The 14,891-nt window shown below is 50.4% G+C and overlaps 1 long non-coding RNA gene across 8 annotated transcripts in view; it reads left to right on the plus strand.

Moving 5' to 3' along the window:
- LOC123382781 overlaps positions 1-14,891 on the plus strand; it is a 107,389-nt gene that overhangs the window by 35,551 nt on the left and 56,947 nt on the right. For all 8 annotated transcript variants that reach the window (XR_006591698.1, XR_006591695.1, XR_006591697.1 and 5 more), the window contains exon 3: positions 8,450-8,626. This is a non-coding gene — a long non-coding RNA (uncharacterized LOC123382781). The remainder of the gene's footprint in view (positions 1-8,449; positions 8,627-14,891) is intronic.

Here is a 14,891-nt window from a genome sequence, read left to right on the forward strand (position 1 = left end):
ACCTCATTCCCCTGTTGGGCCTACTTCCCTTGGCAGGGAGCGTCTTCTTCTGATGGAGGTGGTAACATCCTTACTTTGGTGCCACCAGGCAGGGTCACAGTGAGAGGGCAGGATTCACTCAGACACCAGGATGTGGCGGCACCTTTGGAGGGTGTCTGCCCTGCCACCAACCTCCATGCTGTATTCTAGCATTGGCTCTCAAAGCCTTGTCCTTGGACCAGCAGCGTCAGCCTCACCTGGGAATGTATTAGAAACACAGATGCTCAGTCCCGCCCCAGACGTCCTCAGTCAGACACGTGGGGATGGGCTTCCCAGCACTTGGTGCTTTAATAAGCCTGGAGGTGATTCTGGTGCTCTCTCAAGTTGGAGACCCAGTGGCCCATGGGAAACAATGGGGGGAGGAGAAGGGGGGGGGAAGGCTGCATGGCAGTCCTCCTTCCCAGGCCCTCTCTGAGGACGGGCTGGGTTCCTGCCTGACATTCTTGTCTCCATTTCTATTGTCTATTTGAGCTGGTTTCAGCAGATTGCTGAGCTAGAGAGTTCTAATAAAGCAGGGGTCCTTCAAAGAAAGCCTGTAAGAGAAGTGAAGCTTTGGGGTGCTCTCTGCTTCAGCAACTCCCCCTTTGGATATCCTCAGAGTTCAGAAAGCCTGGTGGTGACTACTGTCACCCTCATTCTTCCTTTTTGGGCAGACAGACAGACCATGCCAACATGGTTTGTCACACTGTGTCCCTCAGAATTCAGCCCAAGGAAGAAGTCAGATGTATGCACAAATATTTAGGTACAAAGATGTTCATCTCCATATTGCTTATATGGGGCAACAGGGGGCTGGGGAGGTAACAACCCAAATAAATTAGAGCACAGCCATGTAATGGAATGCTCTGCAGCCACTGAAAATAGCATTTTCATTGGTCAAGAGGGATATCAATATAATGTTACGTGATAAAAGTTCAATACAGATTAGTATGTACAGAATAAATCCACATATATGCATAGACAAAAACCTAGAAGTAAACACACAAAATGTTAACAGTGGTTACCATTTCTGGGTAATGGTATCACAGAATGTTTTTATTTTTTTCCTTATACTTTTTAAAACAACGTTTATTTATTTTGAGAGAGAGAGAGAGAGAGAGAGAGAGAGAGAGAGAGAGAACATGCACATGTGTGCAAGTGGGGAAGGGAGAGAGAGAGAAAGAAAGAAAGGGAGAGAATCCCAAGCAGACTCCTTGCTCACATGGAGCCCACCTCGGGGCCTGATCCCACCACCATGAGATCATGACCTGAGCTGAAGTCAAGAGTTGGACGCCCAACTGACTGAGCCACCCAGGTGCCCCTCTTTATACTTTTTAGTGCTTTCCAATTTTCCACAATGACTGTGTGTTACTTTTATGAAGAGAAGAAATACAATAACATTGAGTAAACTGGGGTTTTACCCTTTTACCCCTCCAAGTCTCAGTTTCTTGTGCCTCTAGAGCACCCCTCTAGGACCCTCCATCCAACGAGGAAAGTGATTATTGGCAGCTCATCCCTCCAAAATATGTTCCCTTGTAGTCTCCACTTTCACCATATTGTTTACCAAGAATCAGATGGATCTGATGGCTGTTTGAACCCTTTGCCATCTTCCAAACACCTTACTTTGAGGACAGCAGTGATTAGCTGAGTTGTCATTACTGGAACAGCCTCAGAGGTAACCATGCCAAGCCCAGACTGCAGACAGGTCTGGCAAGAAACGCAAGAAGCAAAGCCAGAGTGGGCCATCAACGCACAGGGGAGACGGGAGCGGGGTCCAGTTGTGCCACTGGGACTAGTTGGAGCTGGCCATAAGCTCTGCCTGGTGCCCCGAGGACAGAGCAAGCCCTGGGTTGCTTCAAAGTCAGTGGGCCCAGCTGTGGGCAAATTCAGGCAGCCAGAAAATAACATAGCAATCCAGCACAGTGCCTGGCAAATAGGGGAAACTCAGTAAATATTTGTTGAGTGGCGTAATAAATGAAGCTTCCTCACAGGCTCTGGCAACCAAGACCCTCCATGAGAGGATGCCATCAGGGCCAGGGGTCTGGGCAAAGAGAAGCTTGCAGACAGGGGGACTGGGGAGAGAGAGCTTAGCTGTGCATCAAGAAATGGGTGAGGAACAGCGATAAAAGCAGAGGCCTTCAAATCCAACCCAGCTTTGAATCCCGCCTCTCCCACTCAACAGCCTGGTAATCTAGGGCAGTTCACCTAACTTCCCCAGGCTTATTTCCTCCTGGGCTACCCGGGGATAACTCTCTCCACCTTGTGGGGTTTTCTGCTGCTTCCGTGAAATAATGCAGGGCTTGCGAAGGACAGTTACAGATCTGCTCCAGTGGCTCAGCGGCAGCCTGAGAGCGGATGAAGGCAGGAGCCATACTGTGGTCTGGGCCAACACCCTACCCAAGCAAGATCAGACATGCCGCCACTCGCCTAGAAACCTAGGCAGGTCTCTGGCATCGGGCATCAGCCCTTGTTGGCAACTGGGACCTCCACCCCTGCACTGTCTGGGTCAGGGGCTGGCCAGGCCGGCCTGGGGGTGGATTGAACAACTGAGCTGGGGAAGCAGAGAGGCTGGGAAGTGAGGAGGGGGCTGGCTTCAGAGACCAAAAGGGTAGGAAGCAAAGGTAAGGTGAGGGCTTGGGTACCCAACAGGATCCCCAGACAGAGGATACATAAGTTTGGCTTTCTCTTCCTCAAGGGTGGGTTTAGAATCTCGTTTACCTGAGGTGACCTGTCTCCACGAGGAGTTCTTACAGCTCTGGTGGGTTGTGCCCCAAGGTCACCCAGAACTGCCATGCACACACTTTTCAAAATGGCTCCCTAAAGCCATAGCAATAACCAGAGGCCTCCGAAGCCAAGTCATCTTCAGAGATAAGAGGCGCTTACCCTACACACACATTCCTTTTTCTCACACCCACTGGTTCTTCTCTTTGGAGCTTTCTTGCTGCCAAGTCCTGCCCTCATACTTTGGGGTTTATCCTCACTTGGAAAATACATCATGTTCATTGTTGCCTGGCTAATCCACCAGCCTTGTCATGCCCCCCTGCATCTTGGGCCAGATTTGCCAACACGCTTCCCGCTCTGTCAGGGCTGCCTTCTGACACATCCCCCCTTGTCTTATGTCAGGCTGTGCCAGACCATGAGCTTACTTGGCGTGAGGGCCCTGCGTCACTCGTCTTTCCGCCCTTTGCGGATCTGAGCACAATGTCTATATAGCAGGTGCCCAGCACTGGCTGGGTGTAATAAAGGGGGTTGTAGCGGACACTATGGATTGCCCACCCAGAGGGTTTTATGATTTCTTCTCCTGACCTTCTCTTTTGGGGGGAGATTGGAAACTTAATACAGTTGAACCTTGAACAATATAGGCTTGAATTGCATGAGTCCACCGGTGCACGGATTTTTACAATACGGTGCCGTAAGAGTTTTTTCTCTTATGATTTTCTTCGTAACATTTTCTTTTCTCTAGCTTGCTTTATTAATAGAGTATGTAATAATATAACCTATACGATGCATATTGATTGGGGTGCCTGGGTGGCTCAGTCGGTTAAGGGTCTGACTCTTGGTTTCGGCTCAGCTCGTGATCTCTCGGTTTCATGAGTTCAAGCCCCATATCGGACTCTGCACTGCCAGATTCTCTCTCTCCCTGTCTCTCTGCCCCTCCTGCACTCACACTCTCTCTGTCTCTGTCAAGATAAATAAATAAACTTTAAAAAATGCATATTGTGGGGCGCCTGGGTGGCGCAGTCGGTTAAGCGTCCGACTTCAGCCAGGTCACGATCTCGGGGTCCATGAGTTCGAGCCCCGCGTCAGGCTCTGGGCTGATGGCTCAGAGCCTGGAGCCTGCTTCAGATTCTGTGTCTCCCTCTCTCTCTGCCCCTCCCCCGTTCATGCTCTGTCTCTCTCTGTCCCCAAAAAAATAAACGTTGAAAAATGCATATTGATTTACTGTTTATGTTAATGATAAGCCTTCTCGTCAACAGTAGAGGTGAGGTTTTTAGGGTATCACAGTTATACATGGATTTTCCACTGCACAGGGACTTTGTGCCCCTGATCCCCACATTGTTCAAAGGTCAACTGTACTCAGTTTTCCCAGCTACTCTCACAGATGGAAGTGGCCTTGTGAAACAGTGCTCGCCGATGAAGTATAAGTGCAAGTCTTTGAGGAAAGCTTTCTTTCCAGAATAAGGCAGACCTCTCTAAGAGGAGCCTTTGACCATTTTGCCAATTCCCTTTCCTTCTTACCTGGAATGCAGACATGATGACTGGAACTGCAATAGCCATCTTGCAACCATGAGGCAATAAGCAACAGTCAGAAGGGCCAAGTTAAAAAAAACCAAAACAAGAAAGAAAGAATGTAACTTGGTTCTTCTTTTTAAAATTTTTTAAGGTTTATTTATTTTTGAGAGAGAGAGAGAGAGAGAGAGAGAGAGAGAGAGAGAGAGAGAGACAGTGCGAGTAAGGGAAGGGCAGAGAGAGAGGGAGACACAGAATCCAAAGGTGGCTCCAGGCTCTGAGCTATCAGCACAGAGCCTGACATGGGGCTGGAACTCAGGAACCATGAGACCATGACCTGAGCTGAAGTCGGACGCTTAACCGACTGAGCCACCCATGTGCCCCTATAACTTGGTTCTGGATGGCATCATTGATAACATTATTGCTAGGTTGGCCAACCTCTTGGTTTGCTCAGGACTGAGGGATTTTCTGAGTTATAGGATTTTGATATAAAACAGGAACAGTCATGGGCAAACCTGAACCCTCACCTAGGGTTGGTCACCCCATCCTAGCCCTACACTGCTTATTTCCAGAAACAACTTACTATGTAATAAAAAATAATCAGGCAAAATTGTTATTTCTAAGATTCGATGAACAGACATGGATAGAGTTGCAGGTCATTGGTTCTAGCTGCCTTCACAGAAGTTATCCTAGTTGAGTCTCATAATGATTCTTCATGGTAGGTTTTGTTATACCCATTCTACAGGTCAACAAACTGAGGCACCAAGAGGGTTAGCCCAACTGGAATATAAGTCCTGTACATTAATGCCACACCCTTCTCCCCTAAAGCTATTGTGGCTCATTTTGTCTTAACTCAGCATGTGATTATTTAATGTTATTCTCAGAATGGGCATTATGCTTTTCAAATGAATAAAGCCACTGTGAGATGCAGCCCTTACCTTTCTTTATATGACTTCTTTCTGGACAAGTCGAAAAATCCTGACTTGTTTCTCCTGACCTGACTTGTTTTCTCCATCACTACTGTTAATAAACAGACAAAATTGGTTTGCATAGATGTAATTTTTAAAATTACTGTTGAATGAGTCGAAAGATGTAAAAGGGAAGTGTAGCGAAAAGTCTCCTTTGTACCCCTGCTGCTTTATAGATGAACATTAGGAAAGCTTCCGTCGGTTTTGAACTGGTGATTCTGAATGTGAGTAATAATGAATGATAGCCCCTTAAACCTGTATTCAGCTTCTGAGATTACAAAGTGCCCTCAAAGACACAGTCTCATTTTCTCCTCTGAGCTTCCTCCAGATGTTTTCTTCAGACTTGCGTGTCCTGGATCTCCCCCTCATCTGCTGAGCCCAAGACTGCTCTCTGGGTCCCTTGTACCTTTTGCAGGCTATGTGCCTGTGACGGAGACTTCGCCCTGGCTGGTGCAGAGCCTCCCAGGGCCTTCTGGGTGTAACTGTCGGCTCTCTTTGTGTCCTTTGTGTCACTCACTGTGGGGAGAACAGGCCGTCCTGGAAGGTCTGTTGGTTGGGCTGCTGGCCTGTGCTTGCATCTGTATAACACGGGAAACCCTCAAGACTCACTTTCCCTGACGGTTTGCTTATTTATTCACAGTTTGTTCCTCATTAAAAATAATGTTTAGGAAGCATCTGTAATAACACAGGAAAGTATATGTTAATTGAGAAAGCATAATATATCAATATCTCCTTATAGCTACGTCTCTCTATAGCGTACAATTTAGACTGAGAGCAAAGCCTTTGTATAGACAAATTCTGGAAATAACGCATTCTTTCATCGCTCACAGCCCAACTGTACCTTTCCTCCAGAGTCCCTCATCTCAGCTGGGATCCACCTGGCTTCCTGAGCCACATTCCTTAGCATTCTCATCCTGTACCTGCGTCACCAGCACCCCTTGCCCCCTGCCAGGCCAGGCTGTCGCTTGTCCAGCTCACAAACCCGTCTGCTATTCTCCATCCCCACAGCCAACCCCCAGTACAGCCTCCTCAGCTCACAGGTCGCTGTAGCATCCTGAAATCCAGTCTTCTGGGTCCTAAGTCTTGCTCTGCCTTGGTGCACTCTCTCCATTTCAGTCGGGGTCCTCTTTTTTTTAAAACAAAAACTAGGTGGCGCCTGGGTGGCTCAGTCGGTTGAGCGGCTGACTTTGGCTCAGGTCACGATCTTGCAGTTCATGGGTTCAAGCTCCACATCAGGCTCTGTGCTGACAGCTCAGAGACTGGAGCCTGGAGCCTGCTTTGGATTCTGGTTCTCTCTTTCTCTCTCTCTCTCTCTCTCTCTCTCTCTCTCTCTCTCTCTCTGCCCCTCCCCTGCTGTAGGCATGCACACGCTCTCTCTTCTCTCTCTGTCTTTTAAAAAAGAAAAAAAAAAAAGAAAAACTAATAATCCTATAACACGCCCTGCTTAAAGGTCTAATTGCGCCCCATTGTCCTCAGGAATGAGTTGGATTCCCTTCCTAGTCTGGCTCCTGCTCACTTCTCCAGCCCCTCTCTTGCCTTTCCAGGCTCTGCCTGTCACCTGCTGGCTGTTGCTAAATTCTGAGCTCGGCCCTCAGTCTCCCTTCCCTCCGGCCACTGCCTGGGGGCTCTGCCTGCTTTGACCCTTCCCTGGATATAAGCCTACTAATCCTTCAGGTCTTAGCCTCTTGGACTTTAAGGAAATAAGGTCAAAACAAAAACATCAACCAGGTTATCTGAATAGTGATAGTGGATTTTCATCATGATGTATATATAAAACTCAGTCAATCTAGCAACCATTCATTCAGTGAAGAATCATTAATTCAGACTTATTAGACATCATACATGCAATGGCCCAGGGTCCCACTGGTTCTGGGTGTCAGCCCGTATGGTCCCGTAGCAGGATTCTTCTTGCAGATTCACTCATTCGATCTGCATTTCCATCTTTCATTTGTATTTGTTCAATAAATGGCCATGCAAAAATTAGTCAGAGAAGGGAATCCTTGTTCTCAAGCATCACAGACTTACAAACACATTATCATGCCACATGGTCAGGGCCATGAAAAGGAAGGCAAAGCATTGCAAGGGGGCTGGAGGTGGTCTCATAACAGAAGGGAGGTTGAACTGACCAGTGTTAACAGGTAGATGGGGCATAAGAGACAGGAACAAGAAAGAAGGGAGAAAGGGTCTTTTCAGAAGAGGAAATGGCAGGTACAAAGGCTCAGAGATTGAAACCTGGCTCTCCCATGACTCAGGTGACGTGTGCACAGTGGCCAGAGTGCTAGGAGCCGTGCATCCCCCACACCCCATCTGCTGTTGGTACTTTATCCTCAGCCAGAATGGAAAACCTTCCTCCTCTTCCCCTTCCAAGTCCTACCTATTCTTGAGACCCACTCAAGCCCTACTTCCCTCATGAAGCCTTCTCAGACTACATATCAGACAGATGCACATTTAATTCCATTCTGGTTTGTACGTTGCCATTCAAAATTTCATAACAAATCTCACCTTCCTACCAAATTGTAAACTCCTCAAAGACAGACTGTGATACACATTTATCCTCAGTTTTGTGGGCATCCAGGCAAGAAACCTGGTGCCGCTCTGTGAATACTTGTTGAAGTAACACTAGCCGGGCTGAAATCTCTAAAGGCAGAATCCCAGGCAGCGCCCACGCACCAAACCTCAAGCAATGACTGATGAGTTTCTTAATCCATGGCCTTCTGTCCCCATATAACACCTGCTAAGAAACCGGATCGTGGGTCTGTGACGGGTGTTGATTAGGTATCATTAGCCTGATTTTATGATTCTTGGAGAAGAGGTAAGTAATAATATTACAAGGAATTTAAAGGGATCCCCATTAGAAGTGCCTAGCTCTAATCAACCTTTGAATTTACTGTTAATGAACTTCTCACCCATGGAAAGTAAAAAAAAATGTTGCCATCTGTGTAAAGCCCTGAACTTGTGGGCAGAAGAACCAGGCCTTTGGTCCATCTGTACCATTTATCAGCCCTGTGACTTTGGACAAGTAATCTATGCCCCTTTAAGCCTCGGTGTCCTCAGTCTTTAAAATGGGAATTATAATACCTCCAAGGGTTATAACTCCACTCACAGGGCTATTGTAAGGATTACGTGTGGTAACAATGTGAGCATGGTTGGTAATATGTGAAATGTCATTTAAAAACCAGACAGCACAGTAATTTTTATTGTAAACTAAAGTTCCCTTCTGTCTGTTTTATTCCCAGTGTTCCAAAACCCAGACACGAGCTCTCCACAGGGGAGTAGATGCACTGGAGTTATTTTAAGGAGAAAGAGTGTCCGTCATCTCGTGCCTGGGAGACCTACTGTTGCCATCTTCTCAGCGACTGTAGCTGTTGGAATAGTTGTGCCTGCAGTCCTCAGGGCAGTGTGGTGCACATGAGGTAAGGTGCCCTGGCATGCTCAGTACCCCCGTGGAATAGCACCTGCTCAGAAAGTTGCCCAGGCTCAGCTTTTCCCAGGGAGAATTCTGTGTTCCAGACTGTCCCCTTCAGAAAGAGTGTTCTGCTTGGATTTGTCAGGGAAGGTGGTTAAGCAATGCAAACAGCAAAAGTGGGCCCCAAATGAAAGATCCTGAAAAAGAAGGAGAAGAGGACACTCCGGAAGGAAAGACAGTTGTGTCTATACGGCGGGCACCAAACTAACCTGCCACCAGAAGCCTGGACTCAAAGCCTGTCTCTGATACAAACTGGCTGTGTGGCCTTTAGGAAATTCACCCACCCTCTCTGATCCTTTAAAATTATGCTTTGTAAGATAATCATAACAATGCCAATCTTCTGGTGCTAGTTTAAGATTAAATTTGTATGAACTTTACAAAATGGAAAATGCCATGTGATTATGAGCTGATTATAAACTTATCTGCCTAAAGTAATCATTCAGAATAACCCGAATGAACTGTGTGCCTACGGGCCTCCACCACGTTGTCCATCAAGGAGCCTTAAATGCAATTCTAAGAACCACCCCGAGCTCTGAAAAGGCATCTCCCCTGCAGATGACGGGTGTGCCATGAAAAAGCCAGTTGGTTTCCACAGGTAGCTAAAGGTCACCCTCAAGGGGTTGGCTGTTGTCTGCTAGGCACATTCCCCTCCCTGGGGCAGGTGGGGAACATGGCTGCGTCCCTCCACGCCTTCCTGGACTCCAGGCCTTATGATTCCCTAGGCCTTTCCTTTGGCCCCATGGTTTTAATTTTCCCAATCAACCTGTTAGGTTAGCAGAGCAGATAAATCCTCTCTGTGCATCCACACCCCTTATGGATGGACTTGCCTGGAGCCACAGAGCTCAAAATGCGCACCAGGTTTCTGGCCACTGCAGCCTGAAACCCCAGTTTGGAGGGCTCGCCGGGATTTGAGCCCAGGTTTCTAAAATCTTTGCCCACAGACGAGGACGTGAGCCCGAGCTTAACCAAAGCCCCCAGGGCCACAGCCTTGGAGGCAAACAGCCCCCCATGGACACGGAATTCCCCGGCAACCCTGGCTAGACTCGAACATCTACTTCCACCCATGGCTTTTTATTTTCTTGCATTCGTTTCCAAGGGGACCAGTAGGCACTTGCTCTCCCCACTTTGGTCCTCGCTCCCTGTGTGTAATTAGGGTGCACCCTGTTGGCCCCGCACTGTGATGAATGGGCTTCTTCAGGCAAGGTGGCAGTGACTGGAGCCCTGCCAGCCCCGAGGCCACTCCTGTGCTGCACGGTGCGCTCAGATGCGATTAGCCCTGTGTCACAATGCTTGGCAACCGATCCAGGAGGCAGTGAGGCCTTTGTTCATGCCATTGTCCTGTCAACTGGCTATAACTTCATTTGGCTGCCAGCTTGCTTGGGCTTTTGCATCATCCTGGCCTGCTCTGTCCTCCCTCAGCTAATGGTTAGTCCATAATTCCAGATTTTTCGGGAAATATCTAGGGTGTGCGTGTGAAGCCCCCACGTCTTCCCCCAAAGCAGTTTTGGAATTAAAATCATAAACAATGAGCAGATTCCTCATGGTTTAGGAGGTAGGCTCCCTGGGACTTCCCCCGTTTCCTGCTGCTGCAGAAGGGGAGGAATCACATGTGGTAGACGGGTGTCAGCACTCAGGCACTCTGAGTTGTATAGCTGGGGGGGGGGCGGGGGGGGAGGGTGCATTCAGACATTCATTGCTTCTGCACATTTTAATTGAGCACATACTGTGTGCCAGGCACTGTTCTAGATCCTGGGAATAAAGCAATGAACAATAAAGACAAAACACCCTGCTTTATGCGGCCAACATTCTGAGGTGGGGAAGGGAGTGAGGAGAAGAGACAGGCAAATAAACTGAAAAACAGGCTAAAAGGAGCTAGGGAGAAAAATAAAACAGGGAAGGAAAACCCGGCCATAGGGCATGCTCATTCGAGTGCCCCCCTTGTGCCCAGCACAGAACACATCCCTGACTCTGATCTGGCCAGCTCCTCAGGGCTGCGTCTGATTCCCACACCCCCAGCAGCTGTCAGTTAGAGCTGCTGGGATGGAAGGACCCCCTAAAATCACCCACCAACCCCGCCACCATGGGTAGCCCCCATGAGCCAGGCTCCACCCACAGCCACCCTCTCCACCCAACCCTAAAACACCCTCTTCTCCCAGGTGTTCTCCTCCTCCCTCCCCAAAATACTGGCTATGCAGACATTCAGACCCATACAGTGCAGTGGGCAGACCAGCCAGCCAACAGACCACGACAGTGCAGAGAGGATGACCCGGCGGGGCCTGTTTACAGGCTGTGGAAACCCTGGGTGGGGGTGGGGCAGAGGTTTTTGTAGGGGCTGTCCCATGCACTGTAGGATGATGAGCGGCATCCCAGGCCTCCGCCCACAAGATGCCAGTCGCGCCCCCACCTTGAATTAAGACAGCTGAAACCATCGGCACACATTGCCATATGTCCCCTTTTGCAAAGGTGCCTTCGGTTGAGAGCCACTGGTTTAACTCAACATCGTGCAACGTATTTGACAAAGAAGCACCTTTTATTTGGGTTGGAGGGATATCTATCGATACTGCACGTACCCTGTGCTATTCCAAACACTCTGAGTAGTGCTGCTTCTGGATAAAGCCACATTCCCACAGGATTCAGGGCCTTGGGATCTGGGCCCTGGCTGGCACTCTGGCCATGGGTCCGACCATTATCAGTCTCTACTTTTTGCTTCGGTAAAGTCCAACCGTTTGTCATTGCCTGTGTACACTCTGCATTTTATGTCCTGGGCCTTTGCCCGGCTGCTTCTGCTGCCCATGATACCCTTCCCCCCTTTGCCTCACCTGGTTCACTGATTCATCCTTCAAGATTCCATTTGGGCATCATCTCCTGCAGGAAGCCATTCCTGAAGCCAGGACAGGGCTGAGTGGCCACTTCTCCCCTGAGCTCCCATAGCACCTGGCCTTGGTCCTTCCTACCTCTGAGGTCTGAGACAGGCCCCACAGCCCTCTAGCCCTCCCCCTCCCACTCCCCGTCCCGTAGTACGGGTGGTTGGGGTCCCACAGCACAGGTGGTATGGATCCATTTCTCCCACCTGACCTGCAAAGCAGAGACTCTGTCTTCTCATCTCCAGAACCTGACAAGCTATCTGGCACAGAGTAGGGGCTCAGTAAAGGTCAAAGTGAACTGACAAGTAAATAGAACACCAAGATGAGTGTGGTAAAGGGAGTGAGGACCAGAGAACACAGGCTGGAGGAGGGAAAGAACCAAGGGGAATATTCTTTCTACAACCCAGGAAGGGGTGGTAAGGCTGCCTGCCTCTCATTTCTTCCCCCTCTGGGCTAAAGACTTCAATTGCCTTAACCTTTAATCTCACATCCGCCTCATTTTCCAACCCTCTGTTGGATCATCTTTGTCATTCACATCCGTCCATGCCTTCTTCACATTTTCCAGAGGCTGCTTTTGACTTTAATGTGATATGTTCAGAGCAGCAGGAGCCCAGAGCCTGGTTCCCTGGAGCGGGGAGAGTGGCTTCCACTTAATTAGCTCGAGACTCCATAATTCCCTGAGCCTCACCGGCTCCCTGGCCTGGTGGCTGTTAGAGGAGCAAATTATTTTCACAGAGAAGAGAGTGGAGAGAATTGAATTAGTGATTATGCTAATTGTTTCCTTTTCTGTGTCAGGGACTGCTCCACAGGGAAGCCCACTTCTGGGGCTGGAGGGCGGGCAGGGAGGAGGTGAGGAATTTGGAGAAGCCCTGGGCTCTGAGCTGCGGATGTGGAAAGTCCTCGCTTGAGGAGACGCCTGAGGGATGTGGCTTCTCCGCAGACTCAGGGTCTTCCGCTATGATGAGGGTGGGTGGGGAAAGGACTACTCAAGTTCTGGGCTGTCTCATCCACAGCATGTCCTGTGGGGTAGACACATCTCCATTGTATAGATGGTGAGGTGTGAGGGAACAAGCCACAGACGGAGAGACAGGCCCAAGGTCACCTGCCTAGCCGGGCGGGGGGGATCCAACTTGATCTAGGGACTGCCAGTCCAGATGATTTCCCTTGCCTCCCAGCCCCTACCCGTGGAGGGCTCTGCGTGTCAGTGACGGCAGGGGAGGCAGTGCCGAGGGCAGACGCCCTGGAGCAGCCCTGATACCGTGCGACACAGGCCCAGGACACAGTTGGCCAGCCTGTTGCCCTGTGTGGTTGGCGGCCAGCCCTCAACCCACTTGAACCAGTGCCATTGGAGTCTGTGGTTCCTTCCGTCCAGCCTGCCTGTGCCGCCCCGCCTCGGCTCTCCACACCACAGCTGTCTGGGGAGCCATCTGGATCCCTCACCCTTCAACAACCCAGCAAATTCCTGCCACACTGGTTCTGTTTATCACTGGGGCTGGCAGTGATTTTTGTCAGCCAGCCATTCATCCGTCAGCCAGTCAACAAATGCCTGCTGAGGGCTAGGCACGGTGCTGGGCGATGGAGGTGCAGAGCAGGGCGAGGCGGAGCCCCCGCTCTCAGAGAGAGGGCCCCCCCCCTCCTCGGGGAGGTGGGGTGGGACAAGGTTCGTCAGGGGAGAGGCAGAGGACCCTGTGGGCCCCCGGGGCCTGCCTTTCTGTTTAATGCAGTCTGTCTCCATTGCAGACTCACAGAAGTAGCTTTGAGGTAGTAGCTTTGAGGAGAATGCTGCCCGGGCTGAAGCCCCCTCTGTCCCCCGCCCATGTATGGAAGCAGCGGAGATGCCCCTCACTGATCCCCCTTCTCCCCCCAGCACACAGAAACTCGAGGATGCTTAGTGAGAGGCCTGAAGGGACTCAGGACCTGGCCCTTGTGCCCATGGTCGTGTGTGGTGGTCCTTCACCCTGGATGTGGTTTCCAAAACTGAGTGCCGTGGCCCAACTTTGTGCCACCCTGATGGGAGGCAGCAGGTGGAGAGATTAACAGCACAGGTGGACACCTGGGTGTAGGTTGGGGCAAGTGACCTGACCACTCTGTGCCTCATTTTCCCCTCTACGGTAGGAGCTGCACTAGGCCCGCTTCACGGGAGTGTATGTGAATTAACGGACACATACAGCTGACAGCATGGAGGGCACATAGCAAGGGCTCAGTAAATGACAGGCCTGTTGCCTCATTGCACCCTCCGAAGGACGTCCTCTTTCTGCCTTCTTGTTCACACCTCCTTGGCAACTGTCCAGAGTCCAGAGAGTAAACTGCCTGGGAAGAATGCAGGAACAAAAATACTCGGCTGTGTTGGGAACTTCCCATGTGCAGCTGGTCCTTGATCGCAAGGCTTCCCCTGGGAGCTGCTCTGTTGGAAGAGTGAACTCAAATCCTGGCTCTGTCACGCCCCTAGTGGTGGTCTCGGGGAAGTCACCCAAACTCACCCGGCCTCAGTTTCTACCCCTGTCAATGTGGATAATACCACCTCCCTCAAATCCTAGTAGAGTATTAAGTAATATAATATAGGAGTGGCCACCTGTCTTTCACTCACGATAGAGCAGGAGAGGGTGGAGTGCCGAAGGAGGGGACAACCCGAAGCCCAGTGGGGTGGTCATGAGCCAGAGGGGGGCACGTGACACTTGACTGGAGTCCGTAATGCCAACAGCTGCACTTGAGAACACTCGCTGCCTGCTGGTGCCACGCTGAAAGTTCTCTACCTTACGTACCTCACTGCGTCTTTACAGAAGCCTCACGAATTATGTCTCGTGCCCATATCGCAGATGAGCAAAGGGGAGGCTGGGCGGATGGAGGAACCCGTCGAAGGTGGCCCGGCTCAGATAGAAGTGGCAGAGCCAGGGTTCAAACCTGAGCTCTCGACCATCACGGCCCCTCCCCAGTGCTGCCTGCTGGGGGTGAGGAGCAGAGTCTGTCCCATGGGGCCTGAGGGGCTGAGTCACTACGTCCCTCACCTGTAAAATGGACATAATCATTCCAGCTGTGCAGGGAATGTGTGACATGGGCTTGGTGGTCCTCGCCCCTCTCCAGCCCTCGGCGGGAAACACTTTATAAACAGAATATGACTTACCCGCCCTGCTGCCTGGAGCCGGATCTCTTGCCATGCCAAATTGTTGGAATGGTTCAGTGACAAGTGTGTTATTAGGAAGAAATTTATGTGCCTTCTTCAGAGTGAGTCACCGAATCCCTGTGGTGAGAGGCATGGGGAAGGGGCCCTCTGCAGAGACCAGCTAACTGGGGGACCCTGGCCCCAGCTGTCCCGGGTCTGGCTACCTCCCCAGGCCCTCACTAGAGGGT

This window comes from Felis catus, chromosome F1 (assembly GCF_018350175.1).
Source record: "Felis catus isolate Fca126 chromosome F1, F.catus_Fca126_mat1.0, whole genome shotgun sequence".
NCBI classification, from domain to species: Eukaryota; Metazoa; Chordata; class Mammalia; order Carnivora; family Felidae; genus Felis; species Felis catus.